The sequence below is a fragment of the Scyliorhinus canicula genome, chromosome 12 (genome assembly GCF_902713615.1).
Source record: "Scyliorhinus canicula chromosome 12, sScyCan1.1, whole genome shotgun sequence".
NCBI lineage: Eukaryota > Metazoa > Chordata > Chondrichthyes > Carcharhiniformes > Scyliorhinidae > Scyliorhinus > Scyliorhinus canicula.
The window spans coordinates 101,491,193-101,509,936 of record NC_052157.1 but is presented as its reverse complement, the minus strand read 5'-3'; the positions used below and the strand labels follow the sequence as shown (position 1 = coordinate 101,509,936).

Here is an 18,744-nt window from a genome sequence, read left to right as displayed (position 1 = left end):
CGTCCGGTGGCTCCTGGTATTTTTGGACTTTTTAGGGCCCGTAACAGCGCTTGACAGACGTTTCCTGGTGTGGGAAGGCTTCCGTAACGCTCCCCTGAAAGTGGATGGACTGGACCAGGAGCTGGGCGGTTAAGAAATCGGCACCGGAGCAGAGAAAGGTGCGAGGGAGGAAGAACAAGATGGCGGCGTTCGGGGAACCGGCAGCGTGGGCGCAGGAGCAGCAGGAGCTGCTCCATCGCTGTTTTAGGGAGTTGAAGGCTGAGCTGCTGGAACCGCTAAAGGCCTCTTTTGACAAGCTCCTAGCGACCCAGATGGCCCAGGGGGCGGAGATCCGCGAGGTTCGGCAAAAAGCCTTGTAGAGCGAGGATGAAATCCTAGGCCTGGCGGTGAAGGTGAAGGCGCACAAGGCACTCCACAAGAAATGGCAGGCCAGGCTTGAGGAAATGGAGAACCGCTCGCAGCGGAAGAATTTGCGGATCCTGGGCCTCACGGAGGGGCTGGAAGGATCGGACCTGGGGGCCTATGTGGTCACTATGCTGAATTTCCTAATGGGAGCGGGGTCAGTCCAGGGGCCCTTGGAGCTTGAGGGGGCCCACCGAGTATTGGTGAATAAGCCCAAGCCCAACGAGCTGCCAAGGGTGGTGCTGCTGCGGTTTCACCGGTTCGTCGATTGAGAATGTGTGCTCAGGTGGGCCAAGAAGGAACGGAGTAGCAGGTGGGAGAATGGAGAGGTCTGAATTTACCAGGACTGGAGCGCGGAGGTGGCGAAGGAAAGGGCCGGTTACAACCGGTCGAAAGCAGTGCTGCACAGGAGAGGGGTGAAGTTTGGCCTGTTACAGCCGGCGTGCCTTTGGGTCACCTACAAAGACTGCCAGTATTACTTTGACTCCCCGGAGGAGGCCTGGGCCTTTGTCCAGGCCGAAGAGCTGGACTCAGACTGAGACTTGAGGTGGGGGGGGGTGGGGGGGGGGGGGGGGGGGGGGGGGGGGGTCGGGGATTGTGGTAGTGTTTTGGGGTTTTTTCTTCCTTGTTCCTTTGTTTTCTTTTTCATTTTGGGGCAGTTTGGGGGATGTTTTGTAGGCCCGTTGGACGTGCTCTGGGAAAGGGGGAAGGTGTTGGGTTAGGAGGTGTTGAAGGGTGGGTTAGGAGGGGTTGAAGGGTGGGGAAGGTTGAGGGATGGGGTGGTCGTTGGGGTGGCGGGAGCAGCCGCGGTCAGCAGGAGTCAGATGACTTACGGGAGTACAATGAGAGGGGCCTAGGAGGAGATATGGCTGATCGGGGGGGGGCTCCCGTAGCACACTCACCCAGAATGACCAACATTGTTAGGTGGCAGGTGGTGGAGTTTCCACTGTGCCGGCAAGGGTTGCTCAGTACAGGGTGCTCTCGGGGACGTGGGTCGGTGAGGGGAGGACCTCGTCAGTCTACCAAGTGATGCAGGAGGGTGAGGAAGCCTTGGTGGAGGAGCTGAAGGATAAGTGGGAGGAGGAGTTGGGAGAGGAGATTGATGAGGGAACGTGGGCGGATGCCCTGGGGAGGGTGAATTCCTCCTCCTCCTGCGTGAGGCTTAGTTTGATTCAACTAAAGGTGCTGCATAGGGCGCACATGACTGGGACGAGGCTGAGCCGGTTCTTTGGGGGAGAGGACAGGTGTGTCAGGTTTTTGGGGAGCCCGTCAAACCACACCCACATGTTTTGAACCGGGTTGGGGGCTCGCAATTTTTGGGGTGGCAGCAGAGCCGGGAGTGCAGGAGGTGAAAGAGGCCGGTATTCTGTTCTTTGTGTCCCTGGTAGCCCGGCGCAAGATTCTTTTCCAGTGGAAGGATGCGAGGCCCCCGAGCGTGGAATCCTGGATCAACGATATGGCTGGGTTTATCAAACTGGAGAGGATCAAGTTTGCCCTAAGGGGTTGGTGCAAGGGTTCTTCCGGCCGTGGCGGGGGGGGGGGGGGGGGGGGGGGGGGGGGGTTACTGTTTTTTCTCTTTTTTCCGTGTTGTTGGTTAACATTTGTTGAAAATTTGAATATAAATTATTTAAGAAAAAACTGCAACAAGTGACAGCTTGTGTTATTCCAAATTACATAACACAACAGTGGAGAACCACGATCTGGTACCTAAAGGGTTAACATGAGACTGAGTACAGTACCGCCCACATAGTGATGCAAAACAGCTCCGACCTAGAGCTGGGGCCAGTCTAAAGATCACTACCAACATGTAAGGACCTAGTAGAGAGTCCTTCACATCCCGACTAAATATGTATGTAGTTCAGTATTGTTGATAAAGATATCTGTGTATCTTATACAAGACTGCCTCGTGGTGTCCAAGCAGAATCATTCAAGTGTAGCGACAACAGAACAGATTATAGTAAACTCGGTAGTATCTGTCAGTTTTCCTTCGATGTTAGAAACTCAAGTTGTGGTTTGATCAAAGTTTTTGGGATATCCTGGGGAACAGATGGAGGAGACACGGAGAAACTGCTTCTGCTGATTGGGGAAGTCCAAGACTAGGGAGCTTGGACTGACAAAAGAGAGCCATCGAGTGAGCTTAGAAAATACTTCAACACCTAAAAGTGTGGCAGAAGATTGGAAATGTCTGCTGCAAAAGGCAATTCATTCTCAATCAATAATAAATTTGACACCTGATATTTTGCAATATTTGTCAACCAAAGGGGATGAAAGGTGGGGAAATGGAGTCATAAAGCAGAGGAGTCACAATTCATTGAATGGTGGGTATAGACTCGAAGGCCAAATGTGCTAACTTGTGAATGAAGGGAAAGAATTGTAATTTGTGCCCGAGTATCAAGAGAGAAAGGTTGGGGAGTGGTGGAAAATGAAAAGAAAAGAGAAAAATAAATGCTGTGGCACAATAGAATGCAATGAAATAATACCAGTGTCAGGATTGTGGCGTTTAAGTAGGGAGAAAAGGAAGCAGCAAATGCCTACGGCCATACTAGTCTGAAAACGCCCGATCTCGTCTGATCTCGGAAGCTAAGCAGATTCAGGCCTGGTTAGTACTTGGATGGGAGACCGCCTGGGAATACCAGGTGCAGTAGGCTTTTGCTGCCACCAGAGGCTGCTCAAACATCACCACCCTCACACTCACATTCAGCAATCCACAAACATCCTTTTCACTCCTCGCTCCTGCACACACACACAAACTCTTCCTTTCTCTCTATCTTATTGCTGTACATTATCCTCCTGCTACACAAAGACAAGAGGGCTGATTGAGATCGGAGAAGAAACGCGAAACACCAGAGTGAAATTCTCTGGCATCGCCGAACATGTTTCTTGGCGGCAGGAGGTGACGCATCGTTGGCCGGCAGCGGCATCTTCTGGTCCCGCCGGTGTGAATCCACCCCACGCTGCCGGGAAACCTGCAGCAGTGTGAACGGCCAGAAGAACTCACCCCAGATCTTACATTACTTTTGTCCACTCACACACAACTCTGAATGTTCACTTGTTTTAAAAGAATCTTTTAACTGGGGTGTGGATAGGGCTTGAAACTACAGCGGTGGAGAGGGTGGGGTGGGGGGGGGGGGGGGGGGGGGGCAAGGTGGAAAAAGGTGTAGGGAGGGTCTTAAAGCTAAATTCAGAAGTCAAGGCATTGGGGTGGTATAACAATTTGGTTAAAGGCAAGTAGAACGTAACATGAAGGGTCAGAGTGTAACTGTAATAGTGCATCAGCAAATAACATCCATGAAAAGAGCAGTACTAAAATAAATAAAATTCAAGGGTCTTAATCGGAATGAAAGAAGCATTCACACTAAGATTGATGAACTGGTAGCATAAATAGAGATGAGCAATTAGATCTAATAGCCATTATGGGACATGGTTACAAGGTGACCAAGGTTGGGAAATAAGTATTCCAGGGTACACCACGTTTCCAAAAGACAACCAGAATGGAAAAAGAGGCGGAGGAGCCCAGTTTAAAAGGAGGACATGAACATGTGAGTGAGAAAGGATCTTGTATCAGAAGATCAGGAAACAGTATCAGTGTGGGCAGTGATTCGTGATAGCAGGGTCAGAAATATCTGGTGAAGTTGGATTAGTTTATTGTCACGTGTACCGAGGTACGGTGAAAAGTATTTTTCAGCGAGCAGCTCAACAGATCATTAAATACATGAAATGAAAATGACATAAAAGAAAATACATAATAGGGCAACAGGAGGTACACAATATAACTACATAAGCACCAGCATCGGATGAAGCACAAAGGGATGCAGTGTTCATGAGGTCAGTCCATAAGAGGGTCGTTACGGAGTCGGGTAACAGCGGGGAAGAAGCTGTTTTTACTCTTTAGTTTGCTCTTTGCTCTTTAGCTCTTTAGTTTGCAAAGTCCGTACAGAGGTTATACCATTAGACAGAGCACATAAAAGACGTAATTGGGTTGTAACAAAGACAATTTAATAATTGTGGGGTTTTTTAATCTTGATATAGACTGGACAAATTAAATTTTCAAAGGTTGTCCAGAAGAGGAACTTGTTGAATGATTTCATGAGTTTCCTGATTGTTGTGGAAACAACCAGGGGTAAAGCTATTTTAGATCTTGCATTGTGCAATGAGGCAGGATTAATTTGTCATCTCACAGTAAAAGATCCACTGTGGAAAAGTGATGGTAACTATTGGAGAGTTTTCAAGGCCTCTGTATTGAGTCAACTTCCATGTGGGGTTCTTCCCTGTGGCTCAACTCAGTACAGAGAGCAACCGACACATCAACAATCTGGATAAGACGGTTTTATTTTCCCAAGCTTGAGTTCGTGTACACAAGTGATGAGATCTGGATGCTTGCCAAGATCTATCTGCTGAACACTGATAAAAACACATCAATGATACAATTTCCAAAAATCTGCAGCTGATGCAGTTCATTCAGGAGGGTTTCGCCAAGCGGAAACAGGAATGCTTGGACCCAATTATGGAATCGATTGTGCGGCTGGAGCTTAGATTGGATGCCCAAGACCGGGCGATCCAGAAAGTGGAGAAGGCGCTGGCTGAGCAGGAGGAACGTCAAACAACACTGGAGTTGGAGGTGGGGATGCTGAGGGACCAGCAGAAAAGACTTCTGGAGAAGGTGGAGGACCTAGAGAACAGGTCCCGCCGGCAGAACTTGAGAATCGTTGGTCTCCCGGAGGGGTCCGAAGGAACGGCCGCAGGGGCATACATAGCGGGCATGTTCGAGAAGTTACTGGGGGATGTCATGTGAAAAACAAGTTTCTTGTTACAGGAGACGCACCTTAGAGTAACTGATCAGATTAGATTAAGGAAGGGATGGGTCGGACAGGTTTTTCACTCGGGCCTGGACTCTAAGACTAAAGGGGTCGCGATCCTGATTAATAAGTGAGTGTTATTCGAGGTGGGAAGAATAGTTGCGGATGTGGGAGGCCGGTACATTATGGTCAGTGGGAAGCTGGAGGGGCTGCCGGTGGTAGTGGTGAATGTGTACGCGCCAAATTGGGATGATGTGGAGTTCTTAAAGAGAATGTTGGGGAAGATCCCGGACCTGGATTTGCATATGTTAGTCATGGGGGGGGACATTAACACAGTCATCGACCCTGGGCTCGACCGGTCGAGCTCAAGGACAGGCAGGGTGCCAGCAATGGCAAAGGATCTAAAGGCGTTTGTGGAGCAAATGGGGGGGCTTTACTAACGGAGGTAGTGGACACAGGGTATTCGGCGATCACAATCTCTGATCATGCCCCGCACTGGGTTGACCAACAAGTTAGCAAGGAGTGCAGCTAGCCTGCACTGGAAGTTGGATGTGGGACTTTTAGCTGATGAAGAGGTGAGTGGACGGCTGAGGATATGTATTCAGAACTACCTGGAAGTTAATGACATGGGTGAAGTTTCGGGGGTGGTGGTCTGGGAGGCATTGAAGGCGGTGGGTAGAGGGGAGCTGATTTCGATACAGGCCCACAAGGAGAAGGCAGGCAGAGCAGAGATGGACCGACTGATAAAAGAGATAGTGCAGGTCGACAGGAGGTATGTGGAGACCCCAGAGGCAGGGCTTCTAAGGGAGCGATGGAGGCTACAGGAGGAGTTTGGCTTGTTAACTACAGGGAAGGCAGTGGAGTAGTTGAGGAAGACGAGAGGGATGATTTATGAACATGGAGAAAAGGCCAGCAGAATGCTCACGCAGCAGCTCAGAAAGAGCGAGGCAGCCGGGGAGATTGGGAACGTGAAGGACGGGGACGGGAACCTGGTCGGAGTTTCAGCAGGGGTTAATAAGGTGTTAAAAGAGTTTTACAGCAGGTTGTATGAGTCGGAACCCCCAGCTGGGCCGGAGGGGATGAGGCACTTTTTAGGGGGACTGAAGTTCCCAAAGGTGGACGGGGATTGGTAGAAGGGCTGGGAGCCCCGATCGGGTTGGAGGAAATAGCAGAGTGTCTGAAGGCCATGCAGACGGGTAAAGCCCCAGGGCCGGACGGGTACCTTGTGGAGTTTTATAAAAAGTTCTCTGGGATATTGGGTTCGCTGTTGATGAGGCCATTCAATGAGGCAAGGGAGCGTGGGGTGCTTCCCCCGACGATGTCACAGGCCACTATCTCATTGATCCTGAAGCAGGACAAGGACCCGGAGCTATGCGGGTCCTATAGGCCGATATCCCTACTAAATGTGACGCCAAACTGTTGGCCAAAATCTTGTCCTCTAGGATTGAAGACTGTGTTCCGGACGTGATTGAGGAAGATCAGACGAGATTTAAGGGTAGACAGTTGGCGGCCTAAGGTTGTTAAATGTGATTATGATGCCCCCAGAAGGTAGGGACGTGGAGACAGTGGTCGCAATGGACGCAGAGACGGAATTTGATCGGGTGGTATGGGAATAACTGTGGGAGGTACTGGGGCGGTTTGGATTTGGGCGGGGCTACATTGACTGGGTCAGGCTGCTGTATCAGGCTCCTGTTGTGAGCGTACGGACGAGCAAATCAACATCGGACTATTTCAGGCTGCATCGGGGGAACGAGACAGGGATGCCCCCTCCCCACTGCTGTTCGCATTGGCCATAGAGCCACTGGCAATTAAACTGAGAGCCTCAAGGGGCTGATCCGGGGGTGGGGTGGGGGGAGTGGAACACAGACTCTTGCTATACGCAGACAACCTGCTCCTATATGTTTCAGACCCACTGGAAGGGATGGAAGAAATTATGAGGATTCTGGGGGAAATTTGGCCGGTTTACGGGTAATGAACTGAATATGGGGAAAAGTGAGATGTTTGCGATCCAGGAAAGGAGGCAGGGGAGGTGATTGGGAGAGCTGCCGTTTAGGGTGGTGGGGAAGCTTCCGGTGCCTAGGCATTCAGGTGGCGTGTGAATGGGAACGGCTACACAAGTTAAATTTGGCCCGATTAGTAGAACAACTGAAGGACAATTTCCGAAGGAGGGACGCGCTCCCATTGTCACTAGCTGGGAGGGTGCAGACAGTGAAAATGACGGTCCTCCCGAGATTCCTGTTTGTTTTTCAGTGTCTCCCCATCTTTATTCTGCGGTCCTTCTTTAATCGGGTCAATATGGTAATCACTGGCTTTGTATGGGTGGGTAAGACCCCGTGAGTTAAAAAGGGGATGTTGGAGCGGAGCCAGGAGGAAGGCGGGCTGGCACTCCCGAACTTTAGTAATTATTACTGGCCGGCGAATATAGCCATGATTAGGAAGTGGGTGGGGGGAGGGTCAGTGTGGCAGCGTATGGAGGCGGCATCATGGAAGGGAACTAGTTAGGGGGCATTGGAAACGGCATCTCTGCCGTTCCTGCCGGCACGGTACTCCACCAGCCCCGTGGTGGTGGCAGCCCTGAGAGTCTGGGGGCAATAGAGGAGACATGTAGGAGCGGAGGGAGCATCGGTCTGGTCTCCAATTTGCTCCGGGAATGCTGGATGGAGGGTTCCGGAGATGGCAGAGAGCAGGGATTGACAGGATGGGAAGATATGTTTATAGAGGGGAGCTTTTCCAGCCTGAGGGAGCAGGAGGAGAAATTTGGATTGACGAGTGGAACTTAGTTTAGGTACCTGCAGGCGCTGGACTTCTTACGCAGGCAGGTCTCAACCTTCCTGCTCCTACCGCCAAGGGGGATACAGGACAGGGTATTTTCCAGAATGTGGGTGGGAGAGGAAGGGTTTCTGACATTTGCAAGGTGCTTATGGGGTCAGAGGAGACGCAGACCGAGGAGTTGAACCCCAAATCGGAAGAAGAGATAGGAGAAGAAATAGAGGATGGTCTCTGGGCGGACGCATTGAGTAGAGTCAACACGTCCACATCATGTGCCAGGCTCAGCCTGATACACTTCAATGTCATTCATTGGGCTCACATGACAGTGGCCCAGATGAGCAGGTTCTTTGGGGTAGAAGATAGGTGCGCAAGGTGTGCGAGAGGGTCAGCGAACCATGTCCATATGTTCTGGGCATGCCCGAAGCTTAAGGGATTCTGGCAGGGGTTTGCGGATGTCATGTCCAAGGTGTTAAAAACAAGGGTGGCACCGAGTCCAGAGGTGGCGATTTTCGGAGTGTCGGAAGAGCCGGGAATCCAGGAGGAGAAATCGCAACTTGTCTAACAAGGGGCCTCACGGTAGCATGGTGGTTAGCATCAATGCTTCACAGCTCCAGGGTCCCAGGTTCGATTCCCGGCTGGGTCACTGTCTGTGTGGAGTCTGCACGTCCTCCCTGTGTGTGCGTGGGTTTCCTCCGGGTGCTCCGGTTTCCTCCCAGAGTCCAAAGATGTGCGGGTTAGGTGGATTGGCCATGCTAAATTGCCCGTAGTGTAAGGTTAATGGGGGGGATTGTTGGGTTATACGGGTTACGTGGGTTTGAGTAGGGTGATCATTGCTCGGCACAACATCGAGGGCCGAAGGGCCTGTTCTGTGCTGTACTGTTCTAAGTTCTGGCCTTTGCTTCCCTGGTAGCCCGGAGGCAGATACTATTAGCTTGGAGGGACCCAAAGCCCCCGAAGACGGAGACCTGGCTATTGGACATGGTTAGCTTCTCTGTTTGGCGAAAATAAAGTTCGCCTTGAGAGGGTCAATGTTAGGGTTCGCCCAGAGGTGGCAGCTGTTTGTCGACTTCTTTGGGGAAAATTAACCGTCAGCAGAAGGGGGTGGGGGGGCGGTTGGGGTTTAGCTTGGTTTAGAGTAGGACCTGTAAGGGAGCAAGACGTGCTTTTCACTATGTTTATATTTGCATGTACATTGTTTATTCTGTTATTGTCATAAAACCATAAATACCTCAATAAAATGTATATAACAATATCTATTTACTATGTAATCTGCTGACCATACATCTCGTGTGTCTCAAAAACATGGGCAAGTTAATTAGCCTAAATCCCATCATACACTGCTGCCAGAGTAGGCACAGAGGGGCAGCACGGTAGCAGAAGTGAATAGCACTGTGGCTTCACAGTGCCAGGGTCCCAAGTTCGATTCCCTGCTGGGTCGCTGACTGTGCGGAGTCTGCACGTTCTCCCCATGTCTGCGTGGGTTTCCTCCGGGTGCTCCGGTTTTCTCCCACAGTCCAAAGACGTGCAGGTTAGGTGGATTGGCCATGATAAATTGTCCTTTGTGACCATATAGGTTAGGAGGTTTATTGGGTTACGGGGATAGGGTGGAAGTGATTGCTTAAGTGGGTCGGTGCAGACTCAATGGGCCGAATGGCCTCCTTCTGCACTGTATGTTCTGTGTTTACATGATTATCACTGCTATGTCCTAAAATACAAGTTTAATGGCTATTAATGATTATCGAGTACACTTTATAATTAAATCTCAATCCTTAATAAACTAACTTATGTAAAACTACTCTAGTGGCATCCTAGCTATTCAGTTTTAAGAGGTCTCGTTGCTGGACACCCCCTTCAATCCCCCATTTTGGCTCTTGGCTAGCTCAAGAATAAGCCATTAAATAGACATGCTGAAGTTGTTGGAGTCAGGCCTGGGTGTGGAATGGTCAAGAGGTTAGAGCTGTAACAGTTCCTTTTTATCAAGAGGGCGACTGTCTTTGTGCCATTCCCTAATGCGGCGTCTGAGGAAACAGAGCGTAGTAAAAAAGATGAGCAATATAAACAGCTGCAGAAATACAACAATGTACAAAATAATGCATATCCATGGATGGATATTGGTATTCAGTCCCAAAATTCCATATTTTAGAGAAAAATTTCTGTGATTTAAACAATTCCTCAGCTTTCTCGGTGTGGGTCTTGATGAGCTCCCGCTCCTTGTTCCAGAGGTTGTCAATTTGCGTTGCCTTCTTCTTGAGTCCTTCCCAGTCGGCCCACAAGTGCAGGATGTGTGGAAATCCCTTCTGGATGTATCGATGAATCCGTTGGTCATCGTCAATTCGCTCAAGGCATCTGCTTCCACGATGGACACAGCCCTGTATGGAGTCAATTCATGACGGCCAATTGCCACGTTCTCCCTGTGTCTGCGTGGATTTCCTTCGGGTGCTCCAGTTTCCTCCCTCAGTCCAAAGACGTGCGGGGTTAGATGGATTGGCGATGATAAATTGCCTATAGTGACCAAAAAGGTTAGGAGGGGTTATTGGGTTACGGGGATAGGGTGGAAGTGAGGGCTAAAGTGGGTCGGTGCAGACTCGATGGGCCGAATGGCCTCCTTCTGCACTGTAACCATTGTGTGACCCCATGATCCTACAACATCATGAAGATGTCATAAAATAACCAGAAAGACTAATACACTGCTCGCCTTAATAGATAGAACTAAAGAAAAGGGGGTAATAATCATGCTTCAGTACAAGGTACAAAGTCCTGGTTAAACCACACTTTGAGTACTGGGAGCAGTTCCAGGCTCCACTGCTGAGGAAGGTTTTGGACAGGTAAGAAGGATTTCCTTTGCCAGAATTTCCATATTTCGAAATGTGGCCTGCTAAAAATGGATCAAACTGGCTTATGAGCTCAAGCAGCCCTAAAAAATTCCCATTTTGCAATGATCCAAACCTTTCTTCTGTTCCTCGAAAAGCCAAGCCACGTTCAGCTAACGTACGAATAACAGCTATGACACGCCTCAAGACATGTTCCCAGTAATCACACTCTTCTTGAATTTGTTTCTCCAACTGTTGCCCCAACCCCGCTTGTGACACCTCGGTGATTCTAACGTCATCATATTTTGATTCTGAAGTGATCAAAGTGGTATTTACCGTATTTGTGTCCACTTCTGATGACGGAGATTGGTTTTGACCCGGAATCGGTATATCATGTTGTGGAACTTGTGTGAAGAAATCAGTCAGCTTTGCAGTCTTGGACTCTAAATCCAAAGTCTTCTCTTGTTTCTTTTTTGATAGTTTTCGCTTTTGTGCACCACTTAACTGAACACGTTTCATCTTGGTTCTTGGGGTCTGTAAAATACAGAAATAAAAAGAATATTTTGTTTGAATTATTATGCGGCAATCAACACAGTTACACATATCATTGACAGACATAATGAAATACAAACTCAGTTATCACCACCAGTCCATCACCATGCGATAAATAAAAAATAGAAAATACATGCATAGTCAAAAGCAGCACTATACACCATTTGGCCATTTTCACGAGTTTCACGACATTTCATAAGCACTTCCACAAAATTATGAAACATTAATTACATTATTTGTTGTCAATGTCATAAAAAAAAAGGAATCAGCTTACTTACAAAGTTACAATGTTGGCACGTGTGTTGTTGCCTGTTGGCACGCTGGACGCTGAGTGAGCTACTAGCGCCCCTGCACAGTCTCATTCTCAGTGGACGACTGAACGGGACAGCCGACATGAACAAGACTTAGACAAGAACGATCACGTGAGCCTCCGTGGACCATGGGGCAGTTACCAGATTCTAATTTTGTTGTATTCCCAAGATTAATGTATATCATTAACCTCTATCATTACTATTATTTTTATTTTTACTTCCGTCAAGGAGGTTATGTTTTTGTCGGAGTATGTGTGTGTTTGATTTTTTTCCACTGACGTTGTACAGATTGTATACAAATTTCAGAGACTGCATACAAAGTTTCCCTTGCTTTCATTTATGTGGGGGGGGGGGGGGGATTTTTTTTTTCCTTCGATTTCATAACCCTTGGCGGAGGTCTGCACTCTCTGAGTGCTCTTGTTATTATTGTATATATCTGAATGTAATTTTTTCATTTAATGTGGGGGCCCCTTTTTGCGGATCCTGGTTCAGCTGCACCATTTGCAGTACTGCACCATATGGCCCATGGACCATGGTAAATTCGGCTATGGAAAATTTCTGTGGTGCCCCCTTCCCTTGATGCCCTAAGCACGTGCTTATTTTGCTTAATGGTTAATCCACCCCTGGAGAAGGGGAAGGGGTAAAATGAAAAAAAAAATCCTTTGAGAGAGTAGAATGCTATCAAATAATATTAATGCCAGGACTGTGGCCTTTAACTAGGTAGAAAAGGAGCTAGCAAATGCCTACGGCCATACTAGTCTGAAAACGCCCGATCTCGTCTGATCTCGGAAGCTAAGCAGATTCAGGCCTGGTTAGTACTTGGATGGGAGACCGCCTGGGAATACCAGGTGCAGTAGGCTTTTGCTGCCACCAGAGGCTGCTCAAACATCACCATCATCACCCCAGATCTTACATTACTTTTGTCCACTCACACACAGGGCCGGTTTTAAGCCTATTTGACCAATTTCATCAAATTGGGCCCCGCACCTTAAGGGGACCCCGCGCCAGCGGCGACCGACCCTGTCAGCACACCCCTGCCTGCTGGTTTCCCGGTGGAGTGGGGTGGTTTCAATGAGAATTGCCATTGACAGCGGTGGGATTAGAGAATCCTGCCGCCAGTGAATGGCGCACCGCCTCCCGCTGCCGAGAAACACATCGCTGGGGGTGTGTGTAAACTAATGTCAGTCTTTACACAGGGGATAAAGTTCAGGGGAGGTGGAGTGTCATGATATGCAAACATGCAGCTAATGAACACACAGAATAGGACACGACCAATGAGCAGTCAGGACACTCAGGGGTGGGATCTCACTATAAAAGGGACGAGGCACTCACACCCCGCCTCTTTCCACAGACCAACATCTCCAGAGTGAGACAGGGTGTATCCTCGTCATCACACCCCAGCATGTGGTTGGTTCAGTTAGACTGAGTTACAACATTTAGATTAACATAGAGTCAAACTAATTGAGAACTGTGCTAATACAGTAGTCCCCCTTTATAACGCGGGTGTTGGGGTCCAAGACAGCCACCCGCGTTGCAACCGAGCCGCGGATATCCACGATGGGGGTTTTAAATTTATTTTAAAATCTATGCTAGCGCTTCCCATTGAGAGTTTACGGGGGGCGGGGGGAGAGGTCAGACCCCCGTAGACTCACAATGGGAAGCGCTAGCATAGATTTTTAAATAAATTTAAAACCCCCATCGTGGATCTAATTAAAACAGTGTCAATTTCAGCGGCCGGCTCACTTTGATCCGGAGAGGGAAGCTGCTCTCTTACTGAAACAATCAGCCGGCCGCTGAAATTGACACTGCCGGCTGCTCTCCCCCTCCAATCCAACTTTTAAGTTTTAATGTTTCTGATTGGAGGGAGAGAGCAGCCGGCAGTGTCAATTTCAGTGGCCGGCTGATTGTTTCAGTGAGAGAGCAGCTTCACTCTCCGGATCAAAGTGAGCCGGCTGCTGAAATTGACACTGCCGGCTGATTGGAGGGAGAGAGCAGAGAACACAGGAGGAGGTCATACGGGCCTCTGAAAGACCAGCATGGTCTCACATCGCCCCTCCCCTCTGTAGTTGGGGTTCAGGCTGTGGCTGCTGGGCTTCAGGCTGTGGCTGCTGGGGTACTGTGGCTGCTGGGGTTCAGGCCGTGGCTGCTGGGGTGCAGGCCGTGGCTGCTGGGGTACTGTGGCTGCTGGGGTTCAGGCCGTGGCTGCTGGGGTGCAGGCCGTGGCTGCTGGGGTGCAGGCTGTTGCTGCTGGGGTGCAGGCTGTGGCTGCTGGGGTACTGATTGGAGGGAGAGAGCAGCCGGCAGTGTCAATTTCAGCGGCCGGCTGATTGCTTCAGTGAGAGAGCAGCTTCCCTCTCCGGATCAAAGTGAGCTGGCCGCTGAAATTGACACTGCCGGTTGCTCTCTCCCTCCAATCAGAAACATTAAAACTTAAAAGTTGGATTGGAGGGAGAGAGCAGCGGGCAGTGTCAATTTCAGCGGCCAGCTCACTTTGATCCGGAGAGGGAAGCTGCTCTCTCACTGAAGCAATCAGCCGGCCGCTGAAATTGACACTGCCGGCTGCCCTCTCCCTCCAATCCAACTTTTAAGTTTTAATGTTTCTGATTGGAGGGAGAGAGCAGCGGGCAGTGTCATTTTCAGCGGCCGGCTGATAGTTTCAGTGAGAGAGCAGCTTCCCTCTCCGGATCAAAGTGAGCCGGCCGCTGAAATTGACACAACTGACAGTTGGGGTCCATAAGCCCCCCCCGCGGTATATCGCAAACGGTATTGCGGAGCACGGTATAACGGGGGACTACTGTAGTTCAATAAAACACATTGAACTCACTTCAAAGTCTGGAGCATCTTTGACTCAAAACTGCATCAAGTGGGGACTTCCGGTTGTGGCTCCCGCTATTTTTGGACTTTTGGGCTCTTTCTAGGGCCCGTAACGGCGCTTGACGGGCGTTTCCCAGTGTGGGAAGGCTTCAGTAACGCTCCCCTGCCGGTGGGTGGACTGGACCAGGAGCGGGGCGGTAAAAAAGAAAAATCGGCGCTGGAGCAGAGAAAGGTGCGACGGAGGAAGAACAAGATGGCGGTGGGCAGGGAGCCGGCAGCGTGGGCGCAGGAACAGCAGGAGCTGCTCCATCGCTGTTTTAGGGAGTTGAAGGCTGAGCTGCTGGAACCACTCAAGTGGGGACTTCCGGTTGCGGCGATGCGGAGCTAAGCCGCACGTTCGGTGGCTCCTGGTATTTTTGGACTTTTTAGGGCCTGTAACGGCGCTTGATGGACGTTTCCCGGTGTGGGAAGGCTTCAGTTCCGCTCCCCTGAAAATGGATGGACTGGACCAGGAGCTGGGCGGTTAAAAAATCGGCACCGGAGCAGAGAAAGGTGCGAGGGAGGAAGAACAAGATGGCGGCGTTCGGGGAACCGGCAGCGTGGGCACAGGAGCAGCAGGAGCTGCTCCATCGCTGTTTTAGGGAGTTGAAGGCTGAGCTGCTGGAATCGCTAAAGGCCTCTTTCGACAAGCTCCTAGCGACCCAGACGGCCCAGGGGGCGGAGATCCGCGAGGTTCGGCAAAAAGCCTTGTAGAGCGAGGATGAAATCCTAGGCCTGGCGGTGAAGGTGAAGGCGCACAAGGCACTCCACAAGAAATGGCAGGCCAGGCTTGAGGAAATGGAGAACCGCTCGCAGCGGAAGAATTTGCGAATCCTGGGACTCCCGGAGGGGCTGGAAGGATCGGACCTGGGGGCCTATGTGGTCACTATGCTGAATTTCCTAATGGGAGCGGGGTCAGTCCAGGGGCCCTTGGATCTGGAGAGGGCCCATCGAGTGTTGGTGAAGAAGCCCAAGCCCAACGAGCCGCCAAGGGCGGTGCTGGTGCGGTTTCACCGGTTCGTCGATCGAGAATGTGTGCTCAGGTGGGCCAAGAAGGAACGGAGCAGCAGGTGGGAGAATGGAGAGGTCTAAATTTACCAGGACTGGAGCGCGGAGGTGGCGAAGGAAAGGGCCGGTTACAACCGGTCGAAAGCAGTGCTGCACAGGAGAGGGGTGCCTTTGGGTCACCTACAAAGACTGCCAGTATTACTTTGACTCCCCGGAGGAGGCCTGGGCCTTTATCCAGGCCGAAAAGCTGGACTCAGACGTGGTATAGTGTTTTGGGGGTTTTTCTTCCTTGTTCCTTTGTTTTTGGGGAAGTTTGGGGGATGTTTTGTAGGCCCGTTGGACAGGCTCCGGGAAAGGGGGAAGGTGTTGGGTTAGAAGGGGTTGAAGGTTGGGGAAGGTTGAGGGGGCCTCGGGGGAGGTAAGGATGGCCGGGGCGGGGGAGTTTGGGCCTGGGAAGGGAACTGCGCCAGTGGGGGTGGGGCCGGCCAAGTGTGTGGCGCGGGCTTTTTTCCAGCGATTTGGGCTGAGGGACGGGGCTTAAGTTGAATGCGCCGGCATTTTCCCACGCTGGGGCCGGAATGGGAGGGGACTCTGCCTGTTGGTGGGTAGGGAAGGGAGGAGCAGTGTTACACCGGGGGGAAGGGGGTCGTTGGGATGGCGGGAGCAGCCGGGGTCAGCAGGAGTCAGCTGACTTACGGGAGTACAATGAGCGGGGCCTAGGAGGAGATATGGCTGATCGGGGGGGGGGGAATAGCCCCCAGATTCGGCTGGTCATCTGGAATGTAAGGGGTTCGAACAGTCCGGTCAAGCAGGCCCGAGTGCTCTCACATCTGAAGGGGCTGAGGGCGGAAGTGGCCATGCTCCAGGAGACACACCTTAGGGTGGTTGATCAGGTGAGGTTGAGAAAGGGGTGGGTTGGGCAAGTGTTCCATTCGGGGTTCGATGCGAAGAACCGGGGGATGGAGATTTTGGTGGGGAAGAGAGTGTCGTTTGTGGCGTCGAGTGTGTGTGGTGGCGGATAGCTGTGGCAGATATGTGATGGTAAGCGGTAAGCTCCAGGGGGAGCGGGTGGTGCTGGTCAATGTGTACGCCGCAAATTGGGGCGATGCGGGCTTCATGCGGCATATGCTGGGCTGGATTCCGGACCTCGAGACGGGGGGTTTAATGATGGGAGTGAATTTTAACACAGTGCTGGACCTAGCACTGGATCGCTCGAGGTCCAGGATGGGAGGCGCAGATAGTGGCGTTGATTGACGCGGAGAAGGCCTTCAATAGGGTGGAGTGGGGATATCTTTGGGAGGTTCTGAAAAGGTTCGGGTTTGGAGATGGATTTATTAAGTGGGTGAGGCTGCTGTATGATGCCCTGGTGGCCAGTGTGGTTGTGAATGAGAGGAGGTTGGAGAATTTTCGAGTGTACCGGGAGACGAGGCAGGGGTGTCCCCTGTCTCCCCTGCTGTTCGCGCTGGCGATCGAGCCACTGGCCATGGCGCTGAGGGAGTCAAGGGACTGGAGGGGGATAGTGCAGGGGGGGTTGGAGCATCGGCTGTCGTTATACGCGGATGATTTATTGTTGTACGTGGCAGAACCTGTGGGGTGGATGCGCAGGGATGAGGACGAAGCCTCCTGCGTGATTGATTCAACAAAAGGTGTTGCATAGGGCGCACGTGACTGGGATGTGGCTGAGCCGGTTCTTTGGGGAAGAGGACAGGTGTGTCAGGTTTTCGGGAAGCCCAGCAAACCGCACCCATATGTTTTGGGTTTGCCCTGCGCTGGAGGGCTGTTGGAGGGGAGTCGCGGAGACGTTGTCAAGGGTGGTTGGTTCCAGGGTTGAACGGGGTTGGGGGCTCGCCGGTATTCTGTTCTTTGCGTCCATGGTAGCACGGCGAAGGATTCTTCTTCAGTGGAAGGAAGCGAGGCCCGCGAGCGTGTGATCCTGGATCAACGACATGGCTGGGTTATCAAACTGGAGAGGGTCATGTTTGCCCTAAGGGGTTGGTGCAAGGGTTCTTCCGGCCGTGGCAGCCGTATCTAGACTTCTTGGTGGAGCATTAGGGGGTGGTCAATTTCAGCAGCAACCCTGGGGGGGGGGGGGGGGGGGGGGGTAAAGAACAAGAACAAAGAACAAAGAAAATTACAGCACAGGAACAGGCCCTTCGGCCCTCCCAGCCTGCGCCGATCCAGATCCTTTATCTAAACCTGTCTCCTATTTTCCAAGGTCTACTTCCCTCTGTTCCCGCCCATTCATATACCTGTCTAGATGCTTATTAAATGATGCTATCGTGCCCGCCTCTACCACCTCCGCTAGTAAAGCGTTCCAGGCACCCACCACCCTCTGCGTAAAAAACTTTCCACGCACATCTCCCTTAAACTTTCCCCCTCTCACCTTGAAATCGTGACCCCTTGTAACTGACACCCCCACTCTTCGGAAAAGCTTGTTGCTGTCCACCCTGTCCATACCTCTCATAATTTTGTAGACCTCAATCAGGTCCCCCCTCAACCTCCGTCTTTCCAACGAAAACAATCCTAATCTACTCAACCTTTCTTCATAGGTAGCACCCTCCATACCAGGCAACATCCTGGTGAACCTCCTTTGCACCCTCTCCAAGGCATCCACATCCTTCTGGTAATGTGGCGACCAGAACTGCACGCAGTATTCCAAATGTGGCCGAACCAAAGTCCTATACAACTGTAACATGACCTGCCAACTCTTGTACTCAATACCCCGTCCGATGAAGGCAAGCATGCTGTATGCCTTCTTGACCACTCTATCAACCTGCGTTGCCACCTTCAGGGTACAATGGACCTGAACTCCCAGATCTCTCTGCACATCAATTTTCCCCAAGACCCTTCCATTGACCATATAGTCCGCTCTTGAATTTGATCTTCCAAAATGCATCACCTCGCATTTGCCTGGATTGAACTCCATCTGCCATTTCTCTGCCCAACTCTCCAATCTATCTATATTTTGTTGTATTCTCTGACAGTCCTCCTCGCTATCTGCAACTCCACCAATCTTAGTATCATCTGCAAACTTGCTAATCAGACCACCTATACCTTCCTCCAGGTCATTTATGTAGATCACAAACAACAGTGGTCCGAGCATGGATCCCTGTGGAACACCACTAGTCACCCTTCTCCATTTTGAGACACTCCCTTCCACCACTACTCTCTGTCTCCTGTTGCCCAGCCAGTTCTTTATCCATCTAGCTAGTACACCCTGAACCCCATACGACTTCACTTTTT

At 51.0% G+C, this 18,744-nt stretch overlaps 2 non-coding genes across 2 annotated transcripts; both read left to right on the top strand.

The window, feature by feature from the left end:
* The first annotated feature begins 2,931 nt into the window (after positions 1-2,931).
* On the top strand, positions 2,932-3,050 carry LOC119975312. Its single transcript, XR_005462729.1, has one exon. It is a non-coding gene; the product is annotated as a 5S ribosomal RNA (ribosomal RNA).
* A 9,331-nt stretch (positions 3,051-12,381) lies between these two features.
* LOC119975311 lies at positions 12,382-12,500 on the top strand. Its single transcript, XR_005462728.1, has one exon. It is a non-coding gene; the product is annotated as a 5S ribosomal RNA (ribosomal RNA).
* The last annotated feature ends 6,244 nt before the right edge of the window (positions 12,501-18,744 follow it).